Source organism: Halichoeres trimaculatus, unplaced genomic scaffold (assembly GCF_033239565.1).
Source record: "Halichoeres trimaculatus isolate MK-OKI-2021-1 unplaced genomic scaffold, fHalTri1.1 fHalTri1_scaffold_10, whole genome shotgun sequence".
Classification (NCBI taxonomy): Eukaryota; Metazoa; Chordata; class Actinopteri; order Labriformes; family Labridae; genus Halichoeres; species Halichoeres trimaculatus.
Window position 1 is genome coordinate 24,849,668 of NW_027437187.1, and position 25,853 is coordinate 24,875,520.

The window sequence follows — 25,853 nt, forward strand, 5'->3', positions numbered from 1 at the left end:
GACTATCTTTTTACAGCACCCTATAATCAGTGGGAGGAGGAAAAGAGTAAAGGAAGATAAAATAAAGAGGGGAATCCAATCACCTGAAAGCCTGAAGGCTTCTCAGTAATTGAGGCTGAAACACAATCACGGTGCAGCAAGATGTCAGGGTGTCACGGGAGGCAGCTAATTGGGGGCAACCTCTCGTACATCCGAAGTGATTAAGAGGAAGACGGCATTAGAGGGTTTGGATCGAGTTTAATTGGGTGTGTGGAATAATTTTATAACTTTTGAGGTTTCTGTTCGTTCGTGTGATCTCTGCATTTCTGGTTATCAACCAAGAATAGTGGGCTAACTCCTCTGGTCGTGTCTGAGGAAAGAGGGAGGATCTGTGATACAAGAAGCGTGTCTGTAATTGGCCACAAATCAAAGCACCTCTCTTAGATTTGCACCTTCTTTATTTCCTTTAGACAGAACCGGCTGTGATGTCTCACTCTTTGAAGGGAAGCCTGGTTTTCCATTTGGAGCATCAAGTTGCAGTTAGATTTGTGATAAATGAGATCAAAACAAAAAGCCTGCAGATTACAAATTAGCACAGTGAACAAAAGATCTGAGGAACATGATTAAAATTTCTTTTTGTTTACTCTAATCTTGAAAACATCTTCATTAACTAGAAAAGCAATTTCTGAAGAAATTGCGCTGTGAATGCAGAATGCTGAAGCAGCTTGCGCTGAACTGCTAATGCAGAATGCTGAACATGGATGACTGAAGATATGTCTGAAAATGGCTGAATGAAGTCTTAAATAACTCGCGCTGAAATGCTAAAGCAGAAGCTGAACATGAATGACTGAAGATGTGTCTGAAAATGGTTGAATAAAGTCAGGCAAGGCTTGCACTGAAATGCTAATGCAGAACGCTGAACATGAATGACTGAAGATGTGTTTTAAAATGGTTGAATGAAGTCTTGAAAAGCTTGTGCTCAACTGCTGATGCAGAATGCTGATCATGAATGACTGAGGATATGTCTGAAAATTGTTTTAAGAAGTCCTGTAAAAGCTTGCGCTCAACTGCTAATGCAGAATGCTGAATTAGCCTGCCATGAACTCTTGGATGAAAGGAAATGAATGGTCGAATAAATAGAATGGATGAAGAAATTTAAAGTTGAAATGGTTGCGTCTATTCAAAAATTAAAGGAATAATTCAAATTTTAAAGAACATTGATGGAAATAATGACCTGACTGAGGGTAAATGTAAGTCGGCTTTCTAAAACGCTGTCAAAATGAAATTCTGTGTGTCCTGTGTGTAAGTTTTTAATCATGTAAGCCTTTTAGCTGAGGCTCATCTGAAGCCAGATGTTGCCATGGTGATCATTGTTTACCAACTGCCATCAGAGAGCTGGTGGAGTCTGTTGATTCCCAACACATTTCCACTGAAATCAGGGTGTCAAACTGCCTACAACTGTGACAAAACCAAAGGGCCGATAAGAAAAATGATCACACCGTAGGAATCCTGAGACCCTGAGGAAGCTGTCTGTGTTAATTTCATGTCTAAAGATGCAGAAATAGGCCCATGACAGCGATAGATAGATGAGGGAAATTTGACTGATCTCTGAGAAAACCCCTCAGGAATTAACATTGGAGTACATGGGTGCCGGAGCTGACTTTGCCCGACAGTTGGCCATTTTGTGAAAAAGTGCTCCATCCTTTTGCTTTAAAAACCACTTTGTCAGAAGCAGGACAAGACTACTTACATGCTGAGGGCTTATTTGTGTTGATAACTCAAAAAATGTGGCCAAGAGAGCAGTTTACCCAGAAGTTTCTCAGGTCTTGTTTCCCCCTCTCCCTGCTCTGTCGTTTGAATCTCCCACTCTAAGCTGAAACATTCCGTCCAATACACACCAATGTTAAATGGCTTGAAGAGCTGAAATGCATCATGACCTTTGAAGGGTCATTGTGAAGTAACTATGAATGCTAGGAAACATTTGAAACCCACTGAATGGAGCCAAAAGATAGCTGAATATTTTGAAGTTTGAATGGAGTTTGTAGCTGAATGTATGACTGAATGAGGAGGGTTTGAAGCAGGCTGAAAAAATGTCCTGAAGGGAGGAAATTTTGAAAATTCCGCATTCATCTCTATGGGACCGAAATCTCGTAAAACGTTGAATATCTTGGAAAGTATTTGTGAAAAGTTTCTGAAGAGTCATAGCCCCCTTGTCCCCACTGAAACACACGTTTTGAAGTTTGAACGGTGAAAATCGGTTGAAGTTTGCAGAAGTTTTAGCGGTCCAAAAAAGCGGGCGGAAGAAGAAGAAGAAGAAGAAGAAGAAGAATAAATTTTTTTGACACAGAAGAACATATGCTGTGAATGCATTACTGCATTCACAGCAATAACAGAGTCCAGGCTTGTTACTGTTTTCATCTTGAACCAGTGGCAGATAAAACCTAAGTGCACTGAACACATTGGTGTTCAGAGGTGGTGCTCATTCTTAGAGGGCATTGTCAGCCCCAACAGTGATGTTTTATTATCAGCTACCATCCTCCTCAGGTGTGTAGCTGACTGAATTTGCTCCACAGCTTGTACAGAGCATAAGAGGAAATTACTGTCAGTGACGTTACAGTGTCTTCCTCCACAACTGTCAAACATGCAAAGAAAAAACAATTCACAGGAAAAGGAAGATTTTCACACATTGCCTAACAGAACTGGGAGACAGAGAAATCGAGAGGATACGCTGGTTTCCATAGCAATTGTCGGCACTGTCACATGGTTACCTAGGAACTAGTCCTCTGATGCTTTGCAATTAATTTGTTTATGATCGGAAAGACTCCAGCTGTCGCTCACGTACAACCAAAGCCACATTTTGACATTTCTGAGAGATGAGCTGAGGGTGAAATCTTAAACTTGGTCAAAAGAAGTTAAATGTGCAATAAAGAACAAAAACCTGTCTCTCTTGACCTCACATTTGTCCGAGCACCATAAATAAGATGCAGAAACCACTGGGTCATATGCAGGCCAACAGGACAACGAAGTCCACATCAACCCTGGACTGATCAATGCTCAAAGACTGAGTGCTGCACACAGCTCATCATTGGTTGGACTGAATAAGGATCAAATGCAAACGGCAACTCAGAAGTCATTTATGTAAACATGAAGCACTCTTCAAAGCCTCAGCTTCACCTTTGATATAGATAACTGAATGCACCGTCTGTCTCAAAGCACGATCCATCTTCTTTCAGTAACTTGATTACCAAAGACAAAACCACATTACAAAACACCAGAGACTCAGTGAATATTAAACTAAAACTAGTGTCCTTTTAGAATCTTCTGCTGCTTCACTTACTGTAACAGAATTGTTACTTGGTAAGGAAAGAATCACAGTGCATGAGTTGTTAAATAAAAGGTTAAAAAAGAATCATAACTAGGCCTGTCACGATAACAAATTTTGCTGGACGATAAATATCCAAAATATTATTGCCGATAAACAATATTATTGTCAATATTATTTTGATTTTTTTTTTTCTATTTTTTTCATTGATATAATTATGATAAATGGGATAATAAAGTGAGTACATCATATCAAAAGCAAGAAACTTTAATTTCTTAAGAGTATTTAACTGTAATTAAAAGGTCAGGATCTTTTAAATAAAATAAATTAAACAAAAAATATAACTAATTTAATAAACAAGAAATAGAAAAAAATACAATGAAAATGAAATGGACTCTCTTTAAGAAAAAAATACATGTCAATGAAAATAATTAATACTAATCAAAAACAATAAAACACAGATCCTGTCTCTAGAGAAAAAACAAAACTCCAAAAAAAACAAAACAATAAAAACTATAGCCTAAATAAAAGGGAGTTTATACAGTTCCTGAATTGTTTGTAACATGTACTTTTTCCCAGTCAATCCGTACTGTCTGTCAAACATTTTTAACATTTTTGGCGTTCAACTGTATTGAAGGGCTGCATTTCTTTGGCAATGTAGCTGTCTTTGAGCACCCACCATTTGGCGCTTTTATTTCTATTTACTTTGCCGACCAAAAGCCTCAGTAAGAGTGGATTGTCAAAGAACAAGGCTCCGCTGCACCTCCCCTTCTTCTTCGTCGCCACTATTTTCAAACAAATGCGACATATCAGCTTGTTGGTGTTCATGAGCTCACACTTTGTTGTTTCTGATAAAAAAACAAAATGTTCCCACACTGGGACTGTGGCAGGCGGCTTAAGAACCGTATCTTTCGTGCCATCACTCATATTAGCGTGTCTTTCCTTCGTACCCCTCAGGACGCTCGCTTGAGCTCTCTCCGTGTGTACGCGCGAGCAGCCCCGTCTTCACCCCAAAGATCGCATTTTTGACAGATGCTCACTCTGCTATAAATCCGCTAAATCCGCTATAGGACCTACGCACCTCGATGTTAGTAAAGATAGACGTAGTGAGCCATCTTCTCATTCAGCCTCTTTGGTCGAAAGAGAGGAGGAAAACAAACATGCATGCACGTGTCAGTTTATCGAGGCTGGCAAACTTACCGAGGACGTTTTTATTTATCATTCGGTTAATCGATTTATTGATTATCGTGACAGGCCTAATCATAACCAGAGCTAATGTCATGTTTTTTGAGCCGTACACTGTTAACTGTCAGTATTACATTATTTTCTTACTTTCAAGTTATTTTAAGTTATACTTGGGCTCTTTTCTCTTCATTCAAAGAGGATTAGACTGAGAAAGGAGCAGAAAACTAGGAAAGAGAGAGCAGGACATGTGACCCTGACCGAACCTGGCACCCCATGTGTAAAATCCTCAATTAGCTTTTAAGACAGACCTTCCAATTTTCCAACTTTCCAACAGTACAAATGTATTTCTAAGTAGTATTATTAAAAAAAAAAAAAGAGTTTATCTGCTGAACACAAATTACTTTACTTTGTGTTCTTTGCTCAAGATGCCTCACTGCTCAAACACCCTTACCATGTGATGCTGGAGAGAATTTGTGAAAGATGTTCCACCTTCTTGCCACTAAGTGGCAGCAGTGTACCATGGGCAGACAATAAAGGTGTACAGGGTTTGCCCTCAGTTTGTTTGACTGACCAATAAAGAGGGGTCTGAACAATGCTCCAACATGGTAAGATGAATCACAGTAATCTAAGAGTCTCTGCAGACAGGTTGTGTTTGGGCTGGATCTTTTACAGAACTTGAAACATGGCCCTTTCTGCAGCAGCATATGGAGGCAGACCCTTGGGCTTTCCACAAGTTATAGCATCATTATTCTCATGAACTTAAGCAAAAATGAGGAGAGTTCACTGCTAAATGTTATTTAAGTTAATGTCTCTGTTGACAGTAAACAGAGTTTTTGTTTTGATAAACCTTGTCCATCATTTTTCTAACATTTAAACAAGTTTTAATCTAAGAAACGGGATCAAGTTTAAAATGATACAGGATATTTCTCCTATCCCTGCCCAGCGCATGAACATCTTGACTTACCAGCTGGGCACATACAAGCAGGACAATGTGAAAATATGTAGCTAAATAAGGCCCTAAAACCCAAAATACAAAGTTTAAATCATATGTTGACAGATTGAGATGCCAACAGGTAAGGCCACCAACAATGTTGTCACATTTCAATATAGGACCTTAACTACAAATCCCTAAAACCTCAATACAGTTTCTATAGCTTAATACTGAATGCTTCATTAATCTGAGCAACAACTTTTAAGTTTTAAGCTTAAGTTGAATTAAAGATCAACCATAAAACAATTACAATGGCAGGCTGAGTAAGAATGCAGAGCTTGTAGCATATTTGTGCGTAGCATGGATGTCAGGGAGAGTTTCTAGGATGACTACATGACTAGAGTTTGAGCTCATCTGCCTAATGAGAAGACTGCCTTGATTACCCCTCCACCTCAGAGACCGTCTAAAAGGAACCCTTCTTCTAATCAGGGATCACTGCAATTATGACTCTCAACAGGGTAGTTCAACAGCACTGCACAAACGCTGCTTTCACTTTAGAAAATGAAACAGAAAACTATTTAGTTCATCTTTAAATGAGTAACACCAGGTTGCAAAGTCTGAATTATATCAATACCATGTTCAAAATATATTTTTCAAATGTTGATCACACAGTGAACTGATAAATGTAACGCAGCTTAAAACTGTGTTCCTGTACCTCAGACTGTTTTCTGCACGTTCAAATTACATTGTCCTATGCCAGAGTGACCTCTGCTGTCCGAACAAAAACACTGCATCATGACTGTAAGTACTGAGTTTATCTGATTTTTAGGTTTTGTTTGAAAGTATTGGGGTTTCATTGAAAATATATCTTTTTATAATATGCAAGGTATACAAAAGTAGAAATATTTTTTTCATTGCAGCTGCTCAAGTTTATCTTATTTTTTCTTTGAGGTGCAGGGTTTTGTTGGTTTGTTTGTTTTTTTGTTTTTTTAACTTCAGTTCACAGTGACATCTTAAAACGGGAAAATACTACAACCATTTCATGAAGTATTCCAAGTGCAAGTAAACGATGTAACATACTGCTTTTGTTTTCATATTGTTTATCAGCCATAAAAAATTTTACAACTGAGAAGGGTGGAATTTTGACAAGGAAAAAAAAAACCTGAGTAAATGTTGGTTTGATAAGATCTGTACAGGAACAATGTCTGTTACAATTATTTACTGTGATATAACAAAATTACTCACATATCAATCTAATGGCCATAGTTTCAACATAAAGTTTTATGTGGACTGAACGGGAAAGCACAAAGGAACAGCCCTGAATCTAAGAACTATATTGTGAAGAGGTAACTCCCACAGCGGAGATGTTTCCCATTTAACAGCTGATCAGTCTCCTGAGAGGGACCGTCAAAAATTGCCATTGCCGACTATATTTCAAGTCGTCAAGGCGGGGTATTGGGTAAAGTTTTCAACTAGCAATAATCGCGCCTCGGATAAACCTCATAGGCTACGATACTGCCACTGCGCTAGGCTGCCGCTCAACTGGTCGAGGACGAGGTCCCACCTGGGTCTGCCCTCCCTTCACTTCTGGTTGCAGAAAACTCAGTTGTCGCGTCGGATTAAATGAGTCAGACAAAAACATGCGAAAAAATATCTTTTATTTTACTCTACCTTGATTGTTAAGTTATTTTTAATGGGGTTATTTTGGCACAACGTCCGATGTATAACTGTGTATTGGGACGTTACCTCAAATAAAAAAGATGTATATATTCTAACAACGTCTATTTTATTTCTCTTGTAGAAATGGAGGACTTACTCTCCGTTATTCTTGATATTACATAGGACTAGAGACGTTATATTTCAAGCGTCTACTTGTAGGATTCTCCAGCAACTGAAATCAATCTCGATCAAATTATTATCTACAGTAATATCAGACTCCTTAGAGTCCGTCAAAAATTGCCATTGCCGACTATATTTCAAGTCGTCAAGGCGGGGTATTGGGTAAAGTTTTCAACTAGCAATAATCGCGCCTCGGATAAACCTCATAGGCTACGATACTGCCACTGCGCAAAGCTAATTAATAAACATCGAAAACGACATATTGAATGGAGTCACAACTCTCCAGAATACCGGTTCTAATATCGTATATGTCTAACGTTAAGTATTACATATCTTGTAGTCGTAAATAAACAGCTTCAGTATTACGAACAAAAAGTAATCACATAGGTTGCTTTAAATTATCTTTAAAAATGTTTAAACGGTGCCGAGTGAGACAGGAAAGAGAAGAGGAAGATTTACATGATAGAATTTCAACCATACAGCTATGGTAATAACTTTGTTCGATACAACTTCGAGGACTTAAAGTGAGGAAATGTTTAACACTTTACTTAAAACGGCTGCAAGGACTTAATGGCAGATTAGCTCGTATTCGAGAAACAGTTCACAAAAAACTGTTGAGTTTGTTACGGAAATGACGTCAACTCGTGTGCGTCTCTACTTGTGCTCCCGCACAGCAACACGTTCTGATCATTCCTTTTGTTCCGTATCATTTCAGCACGTTGTTAAAGTGTGAGGGAAATACTGAGGAATAACTTCAACAAAAATAACGTTAAAATGTTTAGTACAACATTAAGAATTTACTATTTTTAAGGCATATGTGCATATGCTTTCGCATGCCAGTAGTGTTTCAACAGGACACTGTGAGGTTTGCAACGAAGTAGATTTCAACTTACAAGTCTTCATTAAATGTTTAACTTTGTCCAAAAACAGGTCGAATTTGAGATCGGATAACAGGCGAATGTAGATGACGAACATAAACTATTTGTGTATGACAGTGTCAGATTGTTTAAGAAAAACATTGTAAGTGTAATAGTAATTTACGAGAACGCCTTCGAATGTTTGGTATTAAAAATTATACAGCTCGGGTTTGTTTGTTTTTTAACTGCAGTGTCATTTATATAATTTGGTATAAAACCACTTCATCTGAAAGCATTGATGACGGACAAGAAGCTCTATGTGCTGTGGGAAAAAAAGGTTGCTGCTGTGCAAAGCATAAACTGTGAAAGTGGACGGCAACGTGCATCTGCAAAAGTATATATTTCTGTCCACATTTGTGTCAGTCTCTTGAGAGAGACCGTCAAAAATTGCCATTGCCGACTGTGTTTCAAGTCGTCAAGGCGGGGTATTGGGTAAAGTTTTCAACTAGCAATAATCGCGCCTCGGATAAACCTCATGGGCTACGATACTGCCACTGCGCAAAGCTACCGCCCAACTGGTCGAGGACGAGGTCCCACCTGGGTCTGCCCTCCCTTCACTTCTGGTTGCTGCATGAATATGGTAGAACGACTTGTGATACATTTAAATTGTGTAGTCAGATTAAAAATTAATCTGAAAACAGACATGGAACTGGTTTTACTAGTACAACTGTAGATATACTGTTTAATTGGTTGCTTAAATGATCATACTTTAATGAAAGGTAAGCTGCAAACCTGGAGATGGAATAAAGCAGTTTTTGGTAGGTATTCTGGTTTTATAACGGTTGGCCTTTCATTTTCATAGTTTATTTCTATGTCTCATTTCTATCTTTAAAAAAGGGTCGGATACCGTAGCTGCTTTTTTTCTACATCTTATTCATGTACATGGATGCCTGGGTTCATATGAATCATCTTAACACAAATAAGAAAAGGAAATATTCTAAATTTCTCACAACGTGAAGAATGTCACAAAATTTTCTTAACGCAAAATAGTTTTTAGATTAATCACAATAGTTAATGGACAGTATGACAACAGCCTGGCACACAGCCATTGGATCATAAGGATTGTACTTGCCGACTACGGCTATGGTCTTATTGTGAACAGAGAAATCAGTCTCTCAGAGAGACCGTCAAAAATTGCCATTGCCGACTATATTTCAAGTCGTCAAGGCGGGGTATTGGGTAAAGTTTTCAACTAGCAATAATCGCGCCTCGGATAAACCTCATGGGCTACGATACTGCCACTGCGCAAAGCTGCCGCTCAACCGGTCGAGGACGGGCTCCCACCTGGGTCTGCCCTCCCCTCACTTCTGGTTACTGCATGCCTATGTTTTCCCGACTACTAAGAAAAGTCTGTTAAATCAGACTAAACAAATAAGACAAAGCTATGATATCCACCCCCTTTCACGAATTTGGGTCACTCTACATTTTTAAACCTTTTCAACTTATCTTCTACTATCACTACCAGGTAAGCCGTAAACCCACGTGGGACAGAGACAGTTTGAGGTGTTTTCTGTTACAGTTTGTTTCCTCCTCTACTTTTTCTTTTTTACTTTGAAAAAAGTCGCAATATATGTTTTCCGTGGCATCTTCATCATGGAAGAATTCCGCGAGCTAATAATCCTCCAAACGCAAGAGAGAGAGAGAGAGGAATCACCTAATATATTTATTGTTGGACAGAGTTCTTTTACAAATCTCATATCAAAAGTGGTGTATTATTCTCAGCATTACAGTTTCTATTTTCGAGTAACAACATGTGGAAACCGTGGTACGCAACCTATATGTACGACTTAATAACAGCTGACACAAAGTCTGGCTCCACAAAGCTGATCACGTTCCATCGTTTCATAGCGGGTGTGACTTGTTACTCATTTAACAACTTATCAGTCTCCCGAGTGAGACCGTCAAAAATTGCCATTGCCGACTATATTTCAAGTCGTCAAGGCGGGGTATTGGGTAAAGTTTTCAACTAGCAATAATCGCGCCTCGGATAAACCTCATGGGCTACGATACTGCCACTGCGCAAAGCTACCGCCCAGCTGGTCGAGGAAGAGGTCCCACCTGGGTCTGCCCTCCCTTCACTTCTGGTTGCAGAAAGCTCAGTTGTCACGTCAGAATAAATGAGCCAGACAAACAGATCTTTCATTATACTCTACCTTGATTGTTAAGTCATTTTCAATGTGGTTAAATTGGCACAACATCCGATGTATAATTGTGTGTATATTAAATAAGGTGTGATTTACGGCGTTTCTTCATATACAAAATGTATTTTAACGATATCTTTTTCTCTTGTAGAAATGGAGGTCCACCTCCCTTTACTCCTAATGTAAGGTAGGGCTCGTATTGCTCTCGTCTGAACTTCTCAACATTTTCTGCACAATATTCACTCGCATATTTCATATTATTTCATTGACAAGAAAATCAGACTCCTTAGAGTCCGTCAAAAATTGCCATTGCCGACTATATTTCAAGTCGTCAAGGCGGGGTATTGGGTAAAGTTTTCAACTAGCAATAATCGCGCCTCGGATAAACCTCATAGGCTACGATACTGCCACTGCGCAAAGCTGACGTAACATCCCGGTCAACTTGGGTCTGATTTCGCCGCATATTACTTTCAGCTACGGTCGACTCGCTACATTTCTGCGAAGCACTCGATCAACAAGGGACAACGTTTTCTCAAGCACACTGCGATGGCTCTCTTGAAACTTCTGCCATCCAAAAACCTAATATATTTTAATCTCTATATACCGCAATGCATTGTGGGTACACAAATTTAAACTGTAGTCAATTTTAGTTACGCCAAACCATTACCATCTACACCGGAACACCTTACTTCAAGTGTTACCACGTAGCAGAAAAGCAATCGTAATAACGACACTAAGTGTTATTTTGCAGCATTTGGCAGAACAACGTACGAAACCCGTCAAAATCGGTCACCATTGTCCCCACTACTGGTCCATGTAGATGCAGATGTAATAACGCCAACATACCACAAGATGCCAGCGTAGACAAAGATTAAGAAAGTAAGTCTACATTATATACTAATGTTAAAAACTTGAAAAATTGTGGGAAAATACAACACTTAAAGCCACTTAACACACGTAAAAATTACAGGCAAAGACTAAAAATGGCAAGGTGTTTTTTCCAGACAATACGACTAATGTCTATCATAACTGCCTAGCTTGATTAGCCGCTGACGACACATTATCATTAATTGTCCCGTTGCTTCAACTCCAAGGTACCATTAAAAAGCAGCTTTTAATGCGTCAATTTGATTAGAAAGACTAAAGATTGAAGTAATGATATTGTGTGTTTCGAGGTTTTACCAGGCCATGCTGGCTGCCACTCGAAATTTGTTTGCATGCACAGAATTGAACTGTCCTTACCTGTTAGCTGCTGTGGCCTCGGCAAAAAGTAAAAGACGCAAAACTTTTTGGTGGGTAAAGCATTAAGTCTTCGAAGTATTATGTTCAAAATAGAGAAGTTAATGCATAAAGGTGAGCTCAGCGAGGTGTGGCGTTGCAGAAGCTGAGGTGCTGCTGGCCTGTTGTGCAACAGGATAAAAAAAAATGGCTGCATGGGTTGGTGACATATGACCTTTCTGTTTCGTTGTATGTATGTTTCAGATGATTCCAAGTTTGCCTCAACTCTATCCTCTGTCTGCACAGACAAACTGTCCAGGGACTCAGGGAATTTTTAAATGGAGAAGTATAGGGACATTAAAATTTGACTACAGGTTTTATGATATAATCTATTTATTAATAGCAGCAACATGCCTTCTTTGCCACACATTTCGTTTTTCATCTGTTCAAAAAGAACAAAAAAGGCTTGGGTAGATTTGTCAGATTTTTTCAGCTAATACACTGTGTAGTAATGAACTCAATAAGATTATAAGTTTGAGGCAGATGTGAAGATTCTGTGATGAAAAGAAAGGCTTTTTTATTGAGATACATTTTTAAAAAGCAGGCAAGACTTATCGACTCCAAAATCCCCTATAAGCATGTCACTGGAGGAAAGGATTCCAAAACCGTAATTTTTCTGATACTTTTGATCAGGTCATAATCCCACAGTAATCTTGTGCACTATGTAAACCAAGAGTTAGCAGCATGAGACAGACTGTTGTTTCACTGGGTGGGTATTGGAGGAGCTTCACTGGGATAATTCAGGTGCTTTTGGGTGCTCAGCAGATAAGCATTGGTGTGTCAGGTGTTAAAGCTGCCTGGGCTGACACATTAGACAGGGATTTTCTCATGCCAGAATGTCAGGCCAATGAGGTTCATAGACATACGCCTGGATCACTGTCAGGGACAGGTAAGTATGCAGATAAGGGGATTACACCATGTTTGGGCCAAGTAATCTCAAATGAATCCTGCCAGCGTCTGTTTCATCCTCACCTGGAAAGCCTCAACTTCTCTTTTTTCAACCCAAGAAACACATTACATGAACACAGTTCAATTCAAAAGACAATCCATTTAACCCTGGTTTAAGAAGCATTCATGGACACGTTGGTTTGTGGTCATTTAACAACTGTGACAGCATTAATCTCCTCTAATTCTCTAAGGCACCTGATTACTTTTTGTATTAGTGCTCTCTCCTTTATCACCAGAGCTGCTCAGCGAAGCGTTGTGTAGGGTTTATAATCACCAAAGCCTTGCTTCAACAAAATCTGGTTCGGTGGTCCCTCACTGCTGGGCTTAGGCTTAGACTTGACCTGTTGAACAAATAGGACTCTGTGAGAAGAGCTGAACCCCTTTTGGCTGTTGTTTTCCCCTGCTGATAAACAGAGGAATGAAAATAGAGTGTAACAGATGGCTTAGCTGTTTCCTGCCACTCAGCACAGGCTGCTGGGCAGCCCACATAATACCATGCCATCCAAAAGGGGCTCAGTGGGCAGCCCAGAGTCTTCAACATGCTGGGAGCTATTTCTCCCTGAACCATCAATCACACAACTCACAGAAAACAGAGGGGGAAGAAATCAATGCCATATCATAATCATGTCACGTTTAAGCTATCTTACACCATGTGGAGCAGCTCATGGGGAGTTAAGTTGGACTGTTTTGGTTAGAGGAAATGTAAGCTCGTCAGTAAAGTCTGCAGACGATGTATGCGCCAACAAAGCTGATCCAGCTTAGACCACATAGTGCAGCTTTCTCCCTATAATCACACTTTTGCAGACCTTCTCCAAGACACACAACCCTCTTTGAATTACTGATGTTACTGACTCAACAGGGAATGGATATTACTCACAATTTGTACAAGGGAGCACACAGGCAGATGTGTGCCCATTCACCTACACTTGTTCTGATGTAAACAAGCCATGATGTAATCTGAGCTACATCACATCAGGCTGGTTAAGGACATTTATTGATGCTGAGAGTCTCTCTGTTGCCTTTTAGAGAAGGGCCACCTGGACAATACAGGAGGAGCTGGGTACTGTGTGATTAGATTGCGTTATGAGCAGAGGGAGGAAAACAAAGACATTTTTCTTCGGGGAGAGGCAGCGCTGCCACTGCAAGGAGATTTCTGATAAGAGAAAACAAATGTTGCTCATGAAGCCTTTCAGTTTCTCCCTAAACTTCAAGGTCAGGTACTGTATTTTGGTAGTACTCCTTAAAGCCTCACACTATCAATATACAATATCAATTAATGGGCATGCAGACATAAAGTACTCTACATTCAATCATCATGTTTGATCATCAGTCTGCCCAGTCAAATATCACGCATTTCCTCCTTCTGACACACATACACACACACATGCTTGCAGATTGTTCACACCAGCCCCCGCACTGCTGCCACCCTGCTATTCCCAGCTTGTGGTTATTCCCAGACTGAGTCAGAATGGCACCATAAGCCTGTCTGTCCGTTTTATGCCAAACCTGATGTCTCCTTGTCACACATGCCTTTGCAAAGAAACTGAAGCCCTGCATACAGTAGCCATAGCCTGCTGGCTCTCACGCCTCTCTCCGCCTCCCTCTCTGTCTCCCCCTCGCCTCCCTCTGTAATTACTTATAAGTCATATTGACAGCTGGAGGCACACTTAGCTGGGTCAGGAAGCCATTCAAATCAAAGTGTTCCTAACACTTTAAATAACCTTCCCCCTGCCTCCCTGTTGATTCTTCTTCACACCTTTATCATTCACCACCATGACAGTTTCCTAGGTCTGTGAACTCCATCTGTTATCTCTGCATCTTTAGGTTTGCCACCACAGTATATCTGGCAACCTCCACTGTGTGATGCAGGAAATTACTAGACTGATAGATACCGACAATGCTGCAGCATAGCAAGGGCACAACCAAGGGTACAATTGTGAGAACAAGTGGAACAGTACAACCGTTCTGAATGACTTGAATGGTAACAACATGACAAGTAGCAAGACATCACTTATTCAACTGCAGCTGGTGACCTTTGAAGCAAATCACATCACATTTTCTTTCTGCCTCTTCATTGTCAGACAGTGCAATAAGGGTAATAAAAAATGTCAGAAAAGGAAATCATGAAAGAACACGCAGTATATTTCCAGATTTATTTTTCTTTACCAACCAGATATAAAGTGACTTAGAGCATGGGACATCTACGGCATTTACATCCCAGACTGCGCTGACATTTGGAAGCTACACTTCGACTGAAAACAGATTATGCAGGATGTACACTTTGGATTTCTTATTGAAATGACCAAAAAATGCACCCAAGTGTGGATTATTCATCAACTTGAAGCATTTAGGATAATTTGATGATGATAATGTGTTTTAAAAAAACAAAACAAAACAAAACAAAAAAACCATTATTTGTATTTTCAATAGAAATATGGTAATAAATCACAAAACTGTGTGTGATTTAAAACAATGCCAAATAAATGCACAGTCATTTTATTGTGATTGGAAACATATTGTCAGCATCATTGAAAACATCATCACTGAAAAAAAACCACAACAAAAAACATGCTCTATTGTCTGTAAAGCATACGTGTTTCAATTCAGCCATTTTTTTTGTAGTATTTGTTCATATTTTCTTTCATATTCTCCTGAAAGTAGCACTAATTGACAAAAATCTCATCTTTTGATGGATCTTGAAAACTGTTTAGTTGCACACTATGGTATAGAGGCTGGAAGATCTTTATGTAGGCTGCCTCCAAAACAAAAATAAAGAGCCTAGTTTGGTAAAACACAGCTGTAGTAACACGTTCCTTATCTTACCCTATGATCTTCAAATACAGCACATTATTACATTTCTTTTCTATGTGCTACCACATACCATTTGTGAAACAATGTGCACTGCTGCCAATAGAGGGCAGTCTAACCCCACTGCTTACGGCCGTTGAACCATGAACCTTGATTCTGATATAAACACTTCATCATTATGGACAACTGAAATGCTGTGTCATAAATTAGATTGTAAAATATGCTGATAGTCAAACATTTCACAGGCCAGACCAGCTGAGGGACAGTGTATGACTAATGGCTCTGTTTGACACCAGCATGATAACAGATCATCACTATTCAAGCAACATAAAGGCTAGCTGCAGGAGGCTTTAGGAGCATTGATCAAAATGTCAACATGGTCAGACTATGTAGTGGAATAAAGTGAACTTCTGTTCCACTTTAGTGAATTTAGAGAGCTTTGTCTTGGCCTTTTGTTGGCCACCATCATCCCTTGGGCTAGCATGTTTCCAGACTAGGCAGTCTCATTACTCCTTAGACAAACAGGTTTGGACATATTGAACTCAGACCCAAAACAACCTGGCTCTAGCCAGCCACTTTCCACTCTCCAGGCTCTATTTGTGATTGGGGAAGTGTTTGTCTCTCCCACTCTATCTCTCAGTGTCTGTTTGCCTGACACTTGTCTGGCTTGGCCTAGTTTCTCCTTGATCTCATCAGTCAATGTGAGGACCTGTGAAGGCCATCTTCCCCATCTTGCTCTGTGAATCTCTGCCAGCTCTCTGCCTTGCCTCTGTCAGCAGTTAGGGACTGTCTTACACCCACGCACTCTCCAGGCTTTGCTCTGGGACCCGTTGGGCAGAGGCGGCACACTTCTCCTCTAACAGACAGCCTCATTTACATGCCCATAAATCACTCACAAATCTGACACCCAGCCACACAACATGCCATGACACAGAGCCACAAAACTCCCTGTGCCAAACTGTAGTGTTATGATATATCAGGATGAAAATAAGCTATTCAAATAACATCTTGGGTTTGGATAGAGGTAATCAAACTTGAGTAGCACTTACATGCATATGGCCCACATCTTAAATCAGAGCAACTTTTAGCTCCTCGCTGCATGAATGTATGAATACATTCCTCTCCAAAAATGTCTCAGCATATGGCCTATCCAAAAGTTATTACATATTCACACTGCAATGAGAGATTGTTGCACTTTCAAAGACTTAGCTTGACTCAAGAGCTTTGAAATTATACTTCTTGTGATTAGCGATTCAGAAGCTGACATAGTCAGATGAAGCTCAATAAACATAAATAAATGAGGAATAGCTGCTCTTGAAAACATTTTTAAACCGGGAAACGTCCCCAAATTCCCTTTGCGTTCTAATTTATATTATTTGCTTGCAATAACCAAGGGTAAATTATGTTTTATTTAGTTGTTTATTTGACAGGGAAAGCACAGTTTACATCATTACACTCAAATGCTTGAAATATAACAGGTGTATTGCACCTGATTACACAGTGACAGCCAATTTACAATTATAGTCTCTAGGTGGGCTTTTAGATAATTATGAAATGTAAAAGCAGATTTCACAAGTACACACAGGAGAAAACATCATAAATCAGAACCACATCATCATAAAAGTAAAAACAATGTGACATTAAAAGAAATATCATAATGAACAAAGATGAACATTTTTATGTGCAACACATCCTCAAAGCTCTAAAGACCAAGAGAATTTAAACTAAGTTCAGTTTTATCAAAGACAGCTGCTTCTGAGGCTTTTGCTGCCATACACAACGATGACAGCGAATGGAAACTTGCTGTTGATGCTAAAAAGAACCAAGGAATGACATTTGAAAACTCAGCAGCTACGTGTCTGTCTCTGGAGAACTGACAGACCTCCCTGTCAACAGTCAGGGGCGACTGTTTCTCTTCGAAAGCAAAGTTTGGCAAAGCTGTCTGTAGAGATGTCTGTTCATTATCCCGGGTAAACATTTGGTTTTGCTTGAATATACTCATACTGGGAAGTATTTTTGAACATGTGTTTTTCTCCAAATATTGTGAGTGGCCTTTCTTGAACAAAATTACTCTAGCTGGACCATAAAGGCCCATAGACGCTATTGGAAATATGAAACCAAGCGTATTGTTATTTTTCTAATGGTAAGTGATGGCTGTACTGTTTGCTGGTTAAATGTATCAGATGAGAAAACTGCTCCTCTACATTTTCACTTTAGTAAGCTTTTTTTTTCATGGGTTTATGGTCTAATCTTCACAGCAACATAGCGCTCATTTGGTTGCATATAACCCCTGTTTAGGGCACAATAAAAAGAAAAATGCTTAGGTGTTAACTATTAACCAGAACCACAACACTATGCTAACTAGAATGCAGCAAAGTTACAGACCTGTTGTCCACATCCCTATGTTGCTGCTTTTGGCTACGAATAAACAAAGATTTCATACACCACAATACCAAATTCAAGCTTTTAAAGTCTTGTCTAATAGCTAATGGGGTAACACTTTATAATAAGCATCATCTGTACAGAGTGAATAAGGGTAATTAGATAGTTAATTAATAAATTAAGTACTTATTTTCTGTTAACAAACAATAAAAAAATAGTTAATGTTTGTTAATGATTTCAAATGCTATAATTGATGTTGTTAACAGTGTATTGATCACATTTATAGCATTACATACACTTAATTAAGTGTTCAGTGATAACCAAATGTTTTGTTAACTTAAGATGGTTATAAAATACTTTATCAGTGATTAGTAATTGGTTTGTTTACTAGCCACAATCATTATCTGGATGGTTAATGTAAAGTTGCAGCTGATGTGTTTGAGACTTTGTGAAAAATAATGCACAGAGCATCTACAAAGGTTATACACATGGTTTATAAACTATTCATCAACATTATGTGAATGTAATGGTTGATTAACTGTCTATTTTCTCTTATTTACCCTTTAAATATGATGGTTCTTATAAAGTGTTACCCTAATGGATAACATTACAGCTGGACTTATCTGCTAAAATTACTTTGTCAGAAGTGAAGATGGTTCAGCTTATTCCAATAGGAAAACTACAGATTAAATGGGCATTGCACTAATAACTGGCCTATAACAGCAGTGTCAAGTTTAAGGTCTTGGTAAAGTGCATTCTGACTCACTGGCTTCCTGGAACACTTGGGAGATTACAGCTGACCCACTGTTAATGCTATCAGTAGCATCATGAAGGCGCTTTCCCGGCAATGGCAGTGCAAAAACTTGAGAAATGCCTCATTTTGTTATTTTTGTGACAGTGTTTCAGCAACATTGGCTACAGCCAACCCGCAGAAAGTCTGAATGATTGTGTTCTCCAAACAAAAGATAGTGTGAAAATGTTATTTTTCATGTCTTGGGTGAACTGACCTTTGAAGTTTCTGGAAGTGTAATGTATCATTGAGTTAAAAGAGGTGTTATTCCAGAAGTAAGGAAAAAAAAAACACTGTTGTTGTGGTATGCCCTTCTAAATGTTTCTTGTTTGGCCTGAAATGACCTGGAACCACCCCCACAGACCCCTGTTGGTTCCGGACCACACTTAAGGAACCACAGCGCGGCGGTTGCTTCCACACCGCTCCCACCGCCCGCGGAAATTTTCTGGCGCGTCGGCGAACAGAATACATAACTTGTTCGCCGCTGCCCATCGCCCCCTCCCCTTTCTTCTTCTTCTACTACAACTACTTGCAGCTCATTGTCTCCTCACAGCGTCTCTCAGCTGGTGGTGAGTGTGGACTGTGTGGAAGCGGGCGGGGAATAATTCCTTTCCATACCCGGTAGCTACGGCTCTCCTTCAGCGCGCTACACTCCCTCTCCTTCACTCTCTTCCTCTCCTCCCCTCGTACAACATCCCGCTTTTATAACGCGATGACAGTCGAAGAGAGCGCGTGAGCGTATCCCACAGGTGTGTTGCTACCAACCAAGAGCTGCCGCTCGTGGAGACTCTCTCACACAGACATACACACACACACACCTGGAAATTACCATGTGACTCGGCACCTGGGCGTGGAGAAAGTCCCTGATATTGAAACCAGACTCTTTTGTTAAGGAGTTGCCGGAGTCGCCTTTCAACAGGAATTGACAAATCGGTCAGCCAAGTAGCGCGTGTTTTCTACGGAATAGTGCCTTCCTGGAGCCCCCTCACATCACAGGACGCGCGTGGAGAGTCTAAAATGTGAACTTGCAGACGGACTTCTTTCTTTTTTGATGAATTATTTCACCACAGGGAGGACTTCAGTATCTGGACTGTTCGCGTTTGAGCAACTACTCTTCGCTCTCTTTTTCCTCCAAGGTGAGTTCCGGGAAAGCTGCTGTATCCCGTACGAGTGGGGCTGGGACTATTTTTGTGTCAGTGTTTAACCATAGTATCAATTTCAGAGGCTGGCACATGTGACCACTAAGTTTTGATAGCCTATTACACGCCCTATCGATATAGCACGGGTGCGTAAACCGTACCAATCCTCCAACATAAACCGTTGATTTCTTTTTTTGCACGTTACTGTCTAAATCATGATTTTGTGTAGAGCAACCAGCACATAACGAGGGATGTCTCTCAAAATTAACTGCAAACAAAGACACTCTATGAGCTGTAAAATGATCCTAATAACCATAAAATGTTTTAAACGACTGCAGCATTCTTAAAACGTTCCCAATAACACCCACAGCTGTGTTATTGTACAAAAATCATCCTTTGAATTTTATGCTCCTCTTAGTTGAAGTCACGTCTGGCTGCAAAGTTGTTCTACTGTAAAAGTCAGCAGCTGTGTTTAGAGCAGAATAACTCCCTGTAGACTCTATAAAAACCAAGCATTTCATCTCAGGAGCATTGATACCACAGCATCTGCCCAGTCACCTCACAAGGAGCCGTCTGTCCCCGCATACACAGGCAATTTCAGTGAGAAATGAGCATGTGAACTGTGCTCCTCACCTCTGGACAGTGGGCTGTACATCAACAGCTGAGAGGACAGAAGTAGCAGTGAACATTGCCTCTTGTTTGTTTTCTCTTCCTTTTTTTCATGTCTCTTTTAAGAGAACAAGCAGACAGAAGCACTATTCATGTCCCTGTTGAGTCTCCTGTGCTGTTCTGTCAGTCTGTATCTCTCTGTCCCTGGTGCAGCCCCTCAACAGACCCACTGTACTGCCTTGTTGTCTTTCTAAATCGTCCCTTTATTCACATCTTCCGCCCTTTTGCTCAGACCGACTGTACACAGGATGCTCCATCTCTTGGGGATTATACCTATTAAATGACATTACACAAGCAGTCTCATAGTGGGAATGGATTATTGCAAGCAGGGAGGGGGCACGTGGAGGCAGGAAAAGCGGCTGCTGGGGGTAGGAGTGGTTGTTGGAGGGGGGTTAGAGCAGGGGGTCAGCCTCCGGGCTCCTGACTGAGCAGGGACAGTTCTCCAATACATGCCATCTGCTCACATGGACACACAAGCAATCGAAAAAGCAAGCTGCTTACTTGTGTTCGTCTTCTTTTCCCACCATCTCTTGCTTTTCTCTCTCTTCCTTTTTTGCTCTGAGGTGTTTCATTCAGGGTTTATCTTTTCCACTTTGAATAAATAGAGACACCTTATCTGCACAGGAGACTGGTGATAAATGTTTTCCCGGGCTGCCCGCTAGGGTGAAATAGACAAGTGTAACACACTTCTTCATCAGAGATGCTCTTTTCAGGGCAGGAGAATAGAAGACATTTCTGAGTCAGGTCATGCTGGTGTTTTAGTCTTCTGCAAAACAATCCAAAAAAAAAACAGATGCAAACTCATACCCAGTAATGCAGGGGGGACAGAAAATAACAAAAAAGCAGGCATTTCCATGACTCCCTCCTTTTTTCTTTTTTTTAATATACCGCTGGCGCTAGAAATGCAACTTTGTGGTGAAATCCACTCCGGGTATTTTTGGATTCGGTGAAATAGCCTCTGACCAACTGAGAAACTGGAGGTGGGGAGGACTCGGCTGTTAAGCTCAGATATGTTTTGGGTGAGCTAAAGTTCACATGAACCTTTTTGTTGTAACACAGTTTCCCCTGATAGTCGAAACCATGTCATCTGCTGGTGGCTCACACTGCATTACAAGAAACATGGAATTATTTTTGAGGTCAAATGAATTTGAACTCATCCCTGGTCCCCTTTTGTTTCCTTTGCATTGGATTACTGACTTCTGTCATTTTCATTTTGGAAATAAAACCATAATCCTTGTAAGCAACGAGCAATCCCCTGCCTCCTGTCTGCCGCCTACTAACACAAAAACGGCACAGAACCAAAAAAGAGAGACATAAACAAGGCATATGGATTGATTCACTGCAAGTGGCTCACTTTGAACGATATGTTAATCTGTTTTTTCTTGTCCTTTCTAAAAACAGAACGTAACCTAAATCAGGTCCATAACACAGTATCTAGTAGACCTACTTTCACTTAAAAAAGGGTCTTTTAGGTGCTGTTTGACCAACATTTTCCAATCTTTGTAACACTATCAGCTCTAAACCAGGTGTGGCTCACATGAGAAAGATCCATGTGCACTACCTGGATCCTCTATCTTATCTTAAGTCAATAAAGACTTTGGGGGTGTGTGGACAGATGCATGAAGGGCGTGTCACTCTGCTCAGTCAGTATTAGACTGCTGAAGAATCTGGGGAATAGAGATTTCCTTCAGACTGAGGGTTGGCGTGTCTTTTCATGTCTGAGGATTATCCTATGATGAAGAGGCGTCATGCTGAGGTGGATTTCTGATCTTATCTCCCAAAGGTTTTACAGCTGCCACCCTTGCCCTTAGACTTCTTTGGCTCCTTTGGCCTCATCCTGAATCATCCCAGCTTCCCTCCCTACCCTGCCCTCTCCCCTGTGGGGTTGTTTGTAGTTCACACACCAAGCCCTTGCCAACCATACCACTCAACACCTCACACCCTACTATGTGCTTGTGATCAGAGATAACAAACTTGATACAGGACACCAGCAAGGTGTGATCAGGCTTATTCTGCTGCCGTCTCCCCCAGCGGCAGGTCACGAGGATGGGCTCTGTGGAGGAAGATAGCAGCCTGGCTGTGCTTTCCAGCCCTCATCACCTCATGCAGCTTTAAGTTCACTAAAATCCAGAGTTTAATCTGGTCTGTCTGCAAGCTGCCGAGCCAAGCACTCCAGACCCTGGCAAGTTCATCTCAGCATGATGTGCTTTTACCTCTAAAGCAACTCTGACATCTCTCAACCCAGACTGTCTTTCATCTTAAGTCCACAATGGACCACACTGTGCACTCGGCCCACTGTGGCTTACTTTTCTTCTAGGCAGCTGCCAGTTGTGGCTGTTTAGTTATAATTGATGACTCAAATCATCATCAGCCCTTGTTGGAGACACTGACTCTGAAGTTTGTTGGTTGACTCTCTGCACTTAAGCGTGTTAGCTGTGTCACTGTGGACAGAGATATTAAACATCTTTGAATCCAGGTCTTATAATGTTGCTGTATGAGAGTGCTGCTAAACAAAGTTCTTTTGTATCTGTTTTTATAAAAACATAATAAAGTCGTGATCCTTATACTGACTCCGAATGTAGACTGACATTACAGCAAACCAAGTCTGGAAATGAACCTCCAGTGTTTACTGTTTACAAGGTTTCACAGTTTGGTGGAATATCATCATAGCCCCCCCCCTCCCTCAGAACAAACAGGTTGTTGGGATTAAAACTGGTTTGAACACTTAATGTTGTTTAAAAGACATGGTCCTTCATCTGTCAAATAAAGGCTGTCAGACATTTTCACCCAGAGTTTCCTGTGTTGATCCTTTTGAATATTCACTTGTTTCTCTTGACAGTCAGGCTCCTGACTGTGTCATGTTGTAAATGTCATTTATCCAGGGTAATATGAAATGTTGACTAGCTCACAGTCCGTTGCCACCCTTTTGGTAACATTGTTGTTAACTTCCTTGAGTCAGTTTTATCCTTACTTTCTTTGAGTCAGTCTGTGCTGAATCATACTACCTCAAACTGTGCCAGTTTTTGTGATATGGCTGCCTGCTGGTATCTATTGCTGTGTCCCAAATCCTGTAATTCCGCACTTACACTTACTACTTAGAGCGCATAAGTGACAACACGGTAAAACACAGTACACTTTGATTTCCCAGCCGGTGCCCTCGAAACGGTCAAAAAGTTGAGTGTGGAATGATGGACACTTTTCACACCCGGTGATCGCCATATTGGCTGCGTAGAGGAAGGGGCAGGAATGGATCAAACAATGGTTGATAGATAAAATCAGTGAAAAGCAGAAGAACCTGTCAATGGTTGTGAACAGCGGTTGTAGTTCCCGCTAAGTGCAAAGCAGCAGTGTTGGTTTGGGACAACACTACCCAGTAACGTTTTATGCACTGCTCTAGTAAGTGCAGAGTGAACGCAGTGCATTTCATGTAAGTATAATTGCAGAAGTACCCGATTTGCGGCACAGCATATGTCTTATCAGCTGCATTTGCTTGCTTAGCTCAAAGGTGGCTGCTCAACATCAAAGTCTCTTACGAGATATCACTTTTGACAAAGCAAAAAATTGGTCTTTTTGAGGCCCTGTTTATTCGACAATGTTTCATCTGAAAACGCTAAAACGCAGTGAAAAAAAATCTGCGTTTACACGGAAACGCTGATGGACTGAAAACGCTGTAGTATAGCATTCCAGGCCTGTAGGTGGTGCTGTAACTGTCTTGTCCAGAAGCCACTTTTGGGAGATCTCCTCTGAAGTAGAGTTGAGCTGGTCATCTGGTGTATTGGGGAATACTAAGTTAAAAAGGCAAGGCAAGGCAAGGCAAGTTTATTTGTAGAGCACAATTCATACACAAGGCAATTCAAAGTGCTTTACAGCTAACATAAAATAAAATCACAATAGGCAGAATAAATAGAAAAGTGGAGCAACAGATGCACATTTTGTTGAAAGACAGTCAGCAGATCTAGCAGCACAAGCACAACATGGTAGTTTGCGACGTTCGTAACAACGGTACTGTTGTCCTGTTGTATGCGTGCGAGGCGGAGTGTGACGTCAGCGTTTCCACTGAATACGCTGGCTTACTGTTTACATGGCAACGGTGTCGGGAGCGTTTCAGAAAAATCCTACTCTGGAGGCCGTTTTCAAAAGTTTGCGTTTTAGGTCAGCTGAAACGCTGTTTCCGTGTAAACGCGAGGCTGAAACGCAACAAAACTTTTGCGTTTCGGCCTAAAACCGTTGTCGTGTAAACGGCCTCTGAGTTCTTTTGAATACAGTGCCATTTAAAAGTGCAGTTGTGTTGTATTAGTCCAACACAGCAACAGAAGCAGCAGGAAGATGGTATGGAAGTGAAGCTGTGATGTTCTGGAGGGGACTAAACATAGACTGTTTAAAACATGGATGTAGTCTCCCCGATGTTACCCGTCCGTTTCTGAAATGGAAAATGAAGCAAATTAGCTATAGCAGCCATATTGGTAGTGGCAAGGGCTTTGCGTACAGCTATAGGGTGCCTGTCGATCATGTGACCCTGAGCTGTGCTTCTGATTGGGCGAGCTTGCGATCTTAATATCCTTTGAATGGCCGAGTTAGAAAAAAAAATCCCACCTGTACAGTGTGTGCTGATAGTAAAGTTAGCGCCTCAGACAGGAAATGTTTTTTGAACCAGGCTGTAAATAGGTTAATTTCTGCTTTGAAAACAGCTTTTCTTGGCTTGGTGTGTATGTGACTTCTGGTACTTCCGGAGCCAGCCTCAAGCGAACACTCAAGAAATAGCAGATTTTAGCGCACCTGCATTGTCTCATTGTCTTAGCCCGGAAGTTGCTGCTTAGGACAAAATAGTATCTGATCAGAAAAAAAGTCACGCTTTTGGACCTTAATTGCATTGTGATCAACGTGTCAACACTGGCACTCCTCGTCATTATTCACCAGTTGAAGGTTTTTTTTTTTATCTTGGAGCAGAATTGTCTCAGCTGCTTTTTAAAGAAGACTTGATTATCAAAACAAACTTTACTCCAATCAAAGCTATATGAAGTTTAAAATCAGTGTTTTTGTCAGATGGCCTTCACAAGGCTAACTTGTCAAGCAAGCTTTGTTACGAACTTGTCCTTCAGTCCTTCATCTACCTGAAGCTCATGTAAAAGACTTTGTTTGGGTTGGTTAAAGTTATACCTTTTATATCTGATCTTGTCCTGTATATAAATAACAGTTATCTACAGATCAGAAATGAAAGTCCTACTTCTGTCATTTAAAAGTTAAGCAGATAACTCACTGTGAATATCTGCTGTGCAATAAGTAAAAGAAGCTGTTACTCAGATGCTGTCAATCATCTGGTCTGACACCTACCCCCTCACTGGGTTACAGCCATGTAAAATTACGAAATAAAAATAGTCCATCTTGTAGCTGATGGTCTTATTTGCTTCTGTAAGTCATAAAGATGCATCACTGATAATTTCAGTGTGTTTCATAACCAGCATAAAACACCTCGCCGGGGGCTTTAAATTACATTGGAAGAAAAGGTGATGACCTGACCTAAAACG

At 40.6% G+C, this 25,853-nt stretch overlaps 2 protein-coding genes and 6 non-coding genes across 9 annotated transcripts in view; 1 reads left to right on the forward strand and 7 right to left on the reverse strand.

Moving 5' to 3' along the window:
• Window positions 1–11,733, reverse strand: part of shisal1b (shisa like 1b) — a 130,006-nt gene extending 118,273 nt beyond the window's left edge. Inside the window, exon 1 of the mRNA XM_074678031.1 lies at window positions 11,557–11,733. The gene's annotated coding sequence lies outside the window, so the exon portion shown is untranslated. The remainder of the gene's footprint in view (window positions 1–11,556) is intronic.
• Window positions 6,810–6,950, reverse strand: LOC141797185 (U4 spliceosomal RNA). Its single transcript, XR_012598933.1, has one exon. It is a non-coding gene; the product is annotated as a U4 spliceosomal RNA (small nuclear RNA).
• LOC141797178 (U4 spliceosomal RNA) lies at window positions 7,352–7,492 on the reverse strand. The gene has a single exon (XR_012598927.1). It is a non-coding gene; the product is annotated as a U4 spliceosomal RNA (small nuclear RNA).
• On the reverse strand, window positions 8,537–8,679 carry LOC141797319 (U4 spliceosomal RNA). Its single transcript, XR_012599061.1, has one exon. It is a non-coding gene; the product is annotated as a U4 spliceosomal RNA (small nuclear RNA).
• On the reverse strand, window positions 9,287–9,426 carry LOC141797294 (U4 spliceosomal RNA). The gene has a single exon (XR_012599038.1). It is a non-coding gene; the product is annotated as a U4 spliceosomal RNA (small nuclear RNA).
• On the reverse strand, window positions 10,060–10,200 carry LOC141797306 (U4 spliceosomal RNA). The gene has a single exon (XR_012599049.1). It is a non-coding gene; the product is annotated as a U4 spliceosomal RNA (small nuclear RNA).
• Window positions 10,596–10,736, reverse strand: LOC141797283 (U4 spliceosomal RNA). Its single transcript, XR_012599026.1, has one exon. It is a non-coding gene; the product is annotated as a U4 spliceosomal RNA (small nuclear RNA).
• A 7,245-nt stretch (window positions 11,734–18,978) lies between the features above and the next one.
• Window positions 18,979–25,853, forward strand: part of plxnb2b (plexin b2b) — a 151,392-nt gene continuing 144,517 nt past the window's right edge. For both annotated transcript variants that reach the window (XM_074676725.1, XM_074676726.1), the window contains exon 1: window positions 18,979–19,656. The gene's annotated coding sequence lies outside the window, so the exon portion shown is untranslated. The remainder of the gene's footprint in view (window positions 19,657–25,853) is intronic.